Below are 8,735 nucleotides of genomic sequence, written 5' to 3'. Positions count from 1 at the left end.
AATGGACATATAACAAAGTATTTATTAAGTAGATTTAACTTATTCAAGTCAAGGCTTGAAAGTAACAGCACGAAGAGAATAGCAAATGCTGTTGCTTGACGCTAGAGACAGTGGAGAAGATTTAGGGGTTTATCTTTCTAACAGGATTTAGAGAGCTTAGCACACTCTCAATTTTAGGTCTAATATAGGAGCAGTTTTTTGTACATAGGGATTTGACAAACAAACTTTATTTGATCTCTTTGAGGAGCTTAAAGAAGACTCTAAGGCAAGTCAGTGGAGAACTTCCCTTTATGGAATAAGAAATGCTTGTGTCACCCTAATCATTGGCCAGAAGCTCTCTATAAATTTTGGTCAGTTCATTCACGTTAACCCTTTCTTTCCTCCTGGTCTTGTGCCATTTTCTCCTTGTAAGTCCAGCATTGCTTCAGGATGTTAGAAAAAGCACGCTGAATCTAGCGCTGAGACTGGCGATGTGGTCATTCCTCCAGTGCTTTCACAGCAGCTGTATGGTGGTGATGGAGAAGCCACGAGTGGCGTCAGAGGGAACGTGTGACTCCCCAGAGCAGGCTGGCCCTACAGTCCATGGATCCAGTATGCTGAGTGCTCCAGTAAAGGTCGGCCTGAAGGCTTCTGGCCACACTGGGTACCAGGCGTCCCACTGAAAATGTTAGCTGTATGTCCATGACTACCACAACCACGCACTTTGTTGAACGGTGGGAAGAATTTTCAGCTCTTTTCAAAACTGAACCCCAAAACTAGTGCGCACTTCTTGTATAGGAATACTTAAGTGGTGACATTCTTCTTGTTTGTTATTTTCCTGTCAAGAAGAATATTTTAATTCACTTTGCTGGGGTTATTCTTGGTTTAGATAAGAACGCAAATGAAAGCAGAATATCAGCAACGTAATTGTTTGAATTCTCTCCATCTCTCAATATTATTTGTATACCTAACACTTGCATCCATTTTCAAACAAATCAATTTCTTAAAAAGATAATATGAATTATTGGTGCTAGTTCTTTATCTATCAAACACTGAATTACTGTCATTTTAACTGTAACCTTTTATCAATATAAGAAATCCTATACTTTATTTTCTCAAAGTTAAATGAGATGAAATACCTGCCAATTGCTCTTTCTAGTGGAGGGATGCTATTAAGAATTATTTCTTGAAATGAACTTTCTTTCAATTTAACACAAAATTACATACTTTGCAGCACAGAAATGGATATGACTGCATACAAATTCTATTTCAATTATTTAGTTAAGAATAGTTATCTTCTTAATTTTAATTTAAAAAAAAAAGTGTTTCTGTTCTTTTCGAGGGAGAACCAGGGTTTTGCGACAGGGCAAAGTAAGCTTCCAATAACCTTTCTCTGTTTAACAAATAACTTTCTTTGCCCACACTATTTTCTTTGAAAATAATAAAGCTTTCAAACAAAGAGCCTAATAAGGCTATTAGTCTGGGGCAACAACAAAATTTGAATGTAAGCTTAAATGCAATCAGCATCTTTCCTGTTTCTCTGAACAAGATGCAAATGTCTGAAATGCAGGCTGGTTTGACAGCACTCAGACAACTGTATCAACATATCAGTTATATGTTGTGTTTTTTCCAGTTAGTCCAATGCAATTGGATAATATTCTTTAATTCTACTTACTAGTACATTTAGGATTAAAATTGAGATTTTATTTAACTTATAATCATGTATTTTGTCTGATGAGTTTATTTGTAAAATAATGGATATTGGAAAAAGCATTTACTATGCAATGAGAATAGGTTTGTTTTTTTAAAGACTTGCCATCTGAGCATGATTACAATAGTCAGGACAAAAGCATTTAGGAATCAGCCTTGTGGTGGGATGTTCAGGTAATTTGGAAGCACATACTCAGAAAAAAGATGGGTATGAGTCTATGATCATATACAAGACTACAGCCTCACTACTGAACCCACTTTCTTTCTGCTCAGGATCTCTTACTTCTACTCTGATCTTCTAAAAGGCATATACTATGTTACTGGACATAAAGGAGAAGTAGCAACCAGTGAAATAAGTAGGTTTCTGATGAAAGAAAATTTTAAGCAGACATTTCTTAGAATATTTCAAGTATTTCTGCTCGTACTCTTAAATGTGACCTGCTGATCTTAGGGTGCAGGATCTCCCACAGCAGCCATGTCCAACTGCAGTGGTGGCTCTGTGGCCTGGAGATGGCAAGCTTTCTCACAAAACTTTCACAGGAACCAGACTTTGTTCATGTAGTTCATTCCCATTAGGACATGCAAGTATGAAACGTATTTTTTTGAGACAGATTATGCAAGTGAACCCTTCAGAAAAGTCCACCTTTGGAAATATCTGAAAGTACACATTTACTGAGATTTGTTTGTGCTCTGTGCTAAAAAGAGAGGAAGATTTTTATTTGGTTTTATTTTGAAAATTTAGGTTGTTTTCAGTTTTTTAGGAGCAAGGCTTGGATCCTTAAAATCCTTATGCAATTAGCATTCATTATTTTAATAAATTCAGTGTCAAAACTCTGATAAACACGCCACAGCTTATTTTATGACATATATTGCTACCCTTACCTAGGAATATACTATGTTTTTATGGATTTTATTGCTTTTGTGCTAGTCATTTTTTAATCAATAACAGTTTGGGGGATTGTAGTTTCATGTGTGTTATAACTACTCTAAGAAAATCCTTCTGTTCTTTGGACTGATATTTCTACTACCTACATTATATTTTGGTGCTTTCTTTTGTGGATTTCTTTTTTTAAACATTTTTGCAAAACAGCTGCAGGAATAAGTTCTTTGTAGGGAATGATAGGTCTGAGTTGCCGAACACACAGAGAGGGATAAAAAAGCGTTTGTTGACCTTTTTATGTTTCTGTAAACCAACTGGTTATCTCTTTTGCAACTGGTTCAAAACCAGTCAATCTCAAAAGATATCTTGAGACAAGAGGAGGTAAAAAAGCTCTTCATGCCACCTTGACTTAAAACAGAGCATTACAGTGCCACTTCTCTGTCACCTATGTAGATAAAACTAAGGAATAACTGAAGATCCGCACTGTACTTATAGATTAGTATACACCTGTGATCAGAGATTCACTTATTTCTGCAGAAGTGAGAACTACTGGGTTTTATTATAGGTTTTCTTCTGATGCATACCTCAACAGTGTGAAAATGGATTAAACTGTTGTACATTGCTCCCCTAGAAACAGTGTGTTTATGACTGAAAATTTCTGGTATTTTATAACAGAAAACAAGAACTATTGTTGTTTAAGGGGGGGGAGGGGGAAAGCTTGTCATTGGGCTAGATCAGCTGTGCTATTTCTGTAGCTAAATTGACGCACAAAGTGAAGTTTGTTCTTTACATGCAACTATCTCTTCTTAAATGAGAACAAAGTTAATATTTTTTGAAACGTAAACCTAAAATACGTTTGACTTCCTGCAACATCCTCAGGAAGGAATGCATAGAAATGTATTCTTCATATATGACAAGGACACAAAGATGTACTGTGAACACATCTCTTCAATTTTCTAGTTTTCCATTAGTATTTTATGCAATTAAATGGTAAAATTATTGTTCTGTGCATGATGCTCAAACTCACTCATTCCACAACAGCAGATAAGCTCGATGAAGTCACTCCCAAGGAAGTAGCCCCTGACGACTTCACAATGAAAGATTTTGTCCTGAAGTTACCAATTGAGATGGGACTATTATATTATTGTGTCCACTTTAGAGAGGGGGAACGTGAGACCCAGAATGATGTGCTCAAGGTCACGCATGAAAACAGGAATAGGCAAAAATGGAGTTTTTTAAGTAACTTCCAAAAAGTTATAAGCCTAGATGCATTTGAAAAATCTCACCAGGCATCGTACTTTCAAGCTTAGCTGTTTGAATGCCTTTACAAACTGTCCCTTATCACTATGAAAAAAAAGTTGGTCCTGTAGCTGAATGATAGCTCATGCCACTCAAGATTTTCAAAATTGTGCTGCAAAGTAGAAGGTGTCCCATTCCATACAATTTCAACTGTTTGCAGAAAATAACAGTATTGGTGAGAAATAAAAAACCCGAAAGCTCAAACCTGAGGGCTTTCTGGGAAAATGGAAAGGTAGATTTAAAAATAGCAAGCACCATACATGTTTGGGAATTTATGTTTACAAAAAAATAGAATAGCAAAAAGTGCTGAATGGTTATTGCAAATAAACAGTGGATTCAAATCTTGTACGCTGTAAAGGGAATTTGCATGATGTGAAAGTGTACTCATAAGTGGAAAAGAGAGATAAGAAATCTTTGGTGTATATTTTTTCTATTGTGCATTTGTTAGCCCTTAATCTCACATTTAAAACATTTCTCCTCAGGGAACAGAAGCAGTGTTATGCGATTTACAACAAAAAATTACATAATAAATAAAAAGTAGCCAAAATTTAATTAAAATATTTCAGGAATAATCCACCACCTGATTACCATTGGTCCAAGCTCTTCAGTGAAATTCTTTAGTAATATACATATTTCCAAAAAATCAGGGCAACTTTTCTTTTTGTTAGTAATTGAATAATGGCCAAATTTTTAATAACTTATTAATCCAAGGGCCAATTTTACTTTGATCTATTTAGAGAACTTTTTCCAGCAATATGTAGTCTTATGTTGTATTCTCTGAATGGGAACATTTAGTAAAGAAGCAAAATTTAATGAAATAAACAAAGCATACATTTTTAATGTATCCTGAGACAAACATGCAAGAATTACTGTCTAAACCAGCTGTATATCTTTCATCTCTAGATGTACTAGTGTGCACTGTAGGTGTTATACACATTTGTATAAATACTTGTGGAACAGTATCTATATGAAACAAAAAGAAACAAGATGTATTTGATTCATGCCATATTTATTGTTCACATCAGAGTTTTTGTTCTTGTTTTCCCTGCTCAGTTTACTGTGCCACGATCATCACATGCTAGCCATATGTAATTAGATTTTGCTTTTCTCTGAGATGAGAAGCATCAAAGAAAGCAGTGCCCAGTTTGCTCTTATCTTCACCACTTCTTTTTTTCCTGCTCTGGAACAATGAAATGTGAATCTCTTCAGAGCCTTTGGGCCAGAACAGAAGGTAATAGTTGGGTCTCCTACTGTTTTTGCTATTAGTTGTCCTCCTGCTGGAGGTCTTTCAAGATTTTGAAGGCTTGCTTTTGGAGCTCATGACACTGAGTCCTGACTATTAATGCCTCTACTGTCCCTGAAATGCTTTTGCTTTTCTTGTCAGCCTCACTGGGAAGAGTCTGCTGCCAGAGTTGCTGTAAATACCTCTGGTAAGCATACCTGTCACCTGTCTGGATTTAAGCCAAAAAAATAAAACAAATATGCATAAGTGGACACAGCAAATATGAAGCATGATTTTTTACTACAGGTTATACGAGTGTTTGGTTTTTGGGTTTTTTTTAAATGCTGAGTACTGCCTGGGAAGCCTCTGAACCTGTTCTGGAGTACACTCAATTTATGTCTGTAAAGGGCATATTTCAAGGCTGGACAATTACAAATCATCAATACCAGAAAACGTTCTGAACAACATCATTAGAATTTTAAATAAAGGGAATGCCAAAAATACCCAAGTAAAAATGGTTGCAGTGCTTAAAATAGATTTTGAGCTAACTCTAATTAATGATAATTGCAGTCTAATTCATTAGGATTGAGCTGATCTTGGTAGGAAAATGTGACGTAGCACACAGAATACACTCCCTGGCTGGGAGTGGGGGCAATCAGCTTCAGCTGGGGAAGCAGCTGCAGATGGTTAGATGTGAGAGGTTAGGGAAGTATATGGAAAACTTTGAAGCTCGTGGTTATTTCAGGCTTTCGAAGGTATATGAAGAGCTCAAAGAGGAGAAGCTGTGGGTTCCTTTTCTAGCAGATGGTATTGAGGAGCAAGACTGATAAGAGTTGTGTGTTGTTTTGGTGGGTTGTGTTTTGATGTTGGAAAAGAGGGAAAGTTACCAAAATAGAGTAGATCTCACAGACATTGTAAGGGTATTTCAAATTTACCTAGAGAGTTTTTTTGCCCCTTTGCTTTTCTGTTTAGAAGATGATGCTTTGCTATAGGGGCATGGCATGTGTGGTTATTAAATGAAATCACTTGGTGTTCTAAAGTATTTTCTCCTCCCTTTGCTTCTTTAAATAAGGCAGTCTTCAGGGAGCTAGCCAGGCTAGCAGAGAGTGTAGTCACTGGAAAGGAGAGGTGTGGGATTGGATGTTTGTTTTAATGTAAGATGTACAGGATGTGTCTGATGAACTAGTGAAAAAACAGGGATAACTTTCTTTCTAAGTATGACTTGGTGTTTTGTCTGATGTCCTCTAAGGTATTTTGAGGCTTTCATATAGCCTTTTTAAGGCGCCCTTTCTGGTGTGTTTCTGTCTTTGTGATAAACACATCTGTTCTGTTGTTCTCTGGTCCTAATACACTTTTACTTCAAATGTATTAGTTGTGATAGATAAGGAGTGCAAAATGGTGGGAAGGTCTGTTTTTAGTGAGTCTTTAACTCACTAAAGTATGTGACTATACACATAAATAGCTGAAGTGCTTTAGATTGTTGCAACTGGACAGAAAGATAACATTAATCCATTTTTTGCTTCTCTTCCCCACCTTTCCCACAAACCAGAAGCCTCTCTCACTGCAAAAAGGAAGCCCTTAGGAGCACACAGGAAAAAAACTCAACCAACCAATCAACCAAAAAAACCCAACAGAAAATGACTCCATAAAGCCTCTGTTTTATCTTCCCTGTGGGATGCACAGCATTTCTTTCATACATAAACAATCTCAGGAAAACCTGCCATGGGATGTTTTGGCTGTCGGGAGGGAACAGAAGAGGCTTTTGGGAAACAATAACTCTTGCAGAGTTGTATTGCACCGAAACCCCATATCTCTTGCATCTTGAACAGGCTTGGGGAAGCAGGTCTTATGGGTCTTTCCCTGGGCTGGATAAACATTGTGAAAAATCACAGAGGAGAAAAAAAAAATCAGGAGAATGGCTTCTTTCATAAATTTAACTCCTAAACTCTGTTTATCCCCCTCATGGAGTGGATAATCAAAACTTAAATGACAACAAAAAAACCTTCCATTTTACTGTTTGACATATTCTAAAACTTTAGGTAGTTTCTTACGAAGAACTTGTCAGTAACAAGTGTTGCAGTGAATAGAGGGCTTTCTCAAGGACCTGCCTTTACACAAATGGGTTTCTGGTTCCTGCCCAATCCCAAGTTATGTTTAAAACCTTTCAGAATTCCCATAGCAGGGTAGCACCATGATGATTGTTTCTCTCTTTTTAAAACAATGGTGGTGTGGAGAGGAGGAACATAACAGGATGACAATAGTTCAAGAAAGATTATAGTGAGAGAAACACTGATATCCTTCTGAAAAAAAGAATGTATGAAGTAATGTGTAGTAGGAAGGTTTCCATGATGTGTGATTACTGTTGCTACTGTGACCACTACCTGCTTTTCCAACTTTCTCATTTACCTCAGATTGCTGGTAAATCACAATTGTTTCTGTCAAAAGTGAACTCCTTCATTAGATGGAGAAGCAGTTAAATTTTAAATCTTTATTATGAATAAAATAGTGTTTCTAACAGTATCGGATGTTATGATGATAGACTCAGCTGCAATAAACTTAGGATAACAAAAGGAAGAAGTCAAAATGCAAAAGAATGGTGTACTACATTCTTTAATCTGCTGTTTAATAAGATGCAGAGAACTGATTAGGCAATGATTCAGATATGAATGAGCTAATCTGTAACATGTATTGGTAGGAGTAATTTTTCCTAGCTAAGCTGTTTTATATTCCAAAAAGATGCTAAAAGCTCCGCAGAAGGTCTGAAACAGTCAGAAGCACGCTGTGGTGCAAGTTGAAGGGCATCTGATTTCCACTAGTGAAAGCAAGATCCACATTCAGTGGATTTTGAGGATGGTCTATAATATTGGGATCAAGGTTGTGGAACTTATGGACTCAGAGTTTTATGCATAACAATAATTTTACCTTTCTTTTGTCTCAAGCTTTTGTTTTTTTGAAATTTTAAAATTGTAAGTCTGAAGATATAGGCAATTGGAGTCACTTTAACAGAATTTTTTTTTTTTAATGTGTTCAGAAAACAACTGCTATGACTGCAACTTTTTTTTTTTTTAGTTTAGTCCATATGCATTTTCAGTTCTTTGGTGGTTTTACTCATCTAACTTTAATATTAAACTAATTAAATGATTTTGTAATTAATTTTTATAGCATCTGTATCTAAAAAATAGTAATTTTGCTTTCTCTTCTTAACATCTGTTCTAAAGTAATGGTGAGATATTGATAGGTTCAAAGTCAGGGTTTTATGTCTGTGCATGTATCTTTTATTTTTATTAACACGTTTGTAAGCTGATGATCATTCTGTAACTGTTAAGTCCCAGTTAAGTCCAAGCCAATTAGTTTGCTAATGATTAAACTGAAGCTTCAGTGCAGCTTCATGGAAGGCAAAGTATCTCAGAGAAGAAACTTTATCACTCTTAGCTTTTACTTAAGTTGATACTTTCAGCGTAGAAGATGGTGATGAAGAAATCCCATGTACAGATGTTAAGAAAGCATACACAAGTATAAGGTTAATGTCAGGTAAATACAAGAAATGTGACAGACCTGAGAAAGGAATCCCTAGTACGGTTGGTTTGTTTTCTTCAGGAAGGTATTTTCTAACATGAAAAATTACTCAATAAAACTGCCAGTTTT

Source organism: Pygoscelis adeliae, unplaced genomic scaffold (assembly GCF_000699105.1).
Source record: "Pygoscelis adeliae isolate BGI_AS28 unplaced genomic scaffold, ASM69910v1 Scaffold86, whole genome shotgun sequence".
NCBI lineage: Eukaryota > Metazoa > Chordata > Aves > Sphenisciformes > Spheniscidae > Pygoscelis > Pygoscelis adeliae.
The sequence above is the reverse complement of the archived record's forward strand: the minus strand, read 5'-3'. Positions refer to the sequence as shown.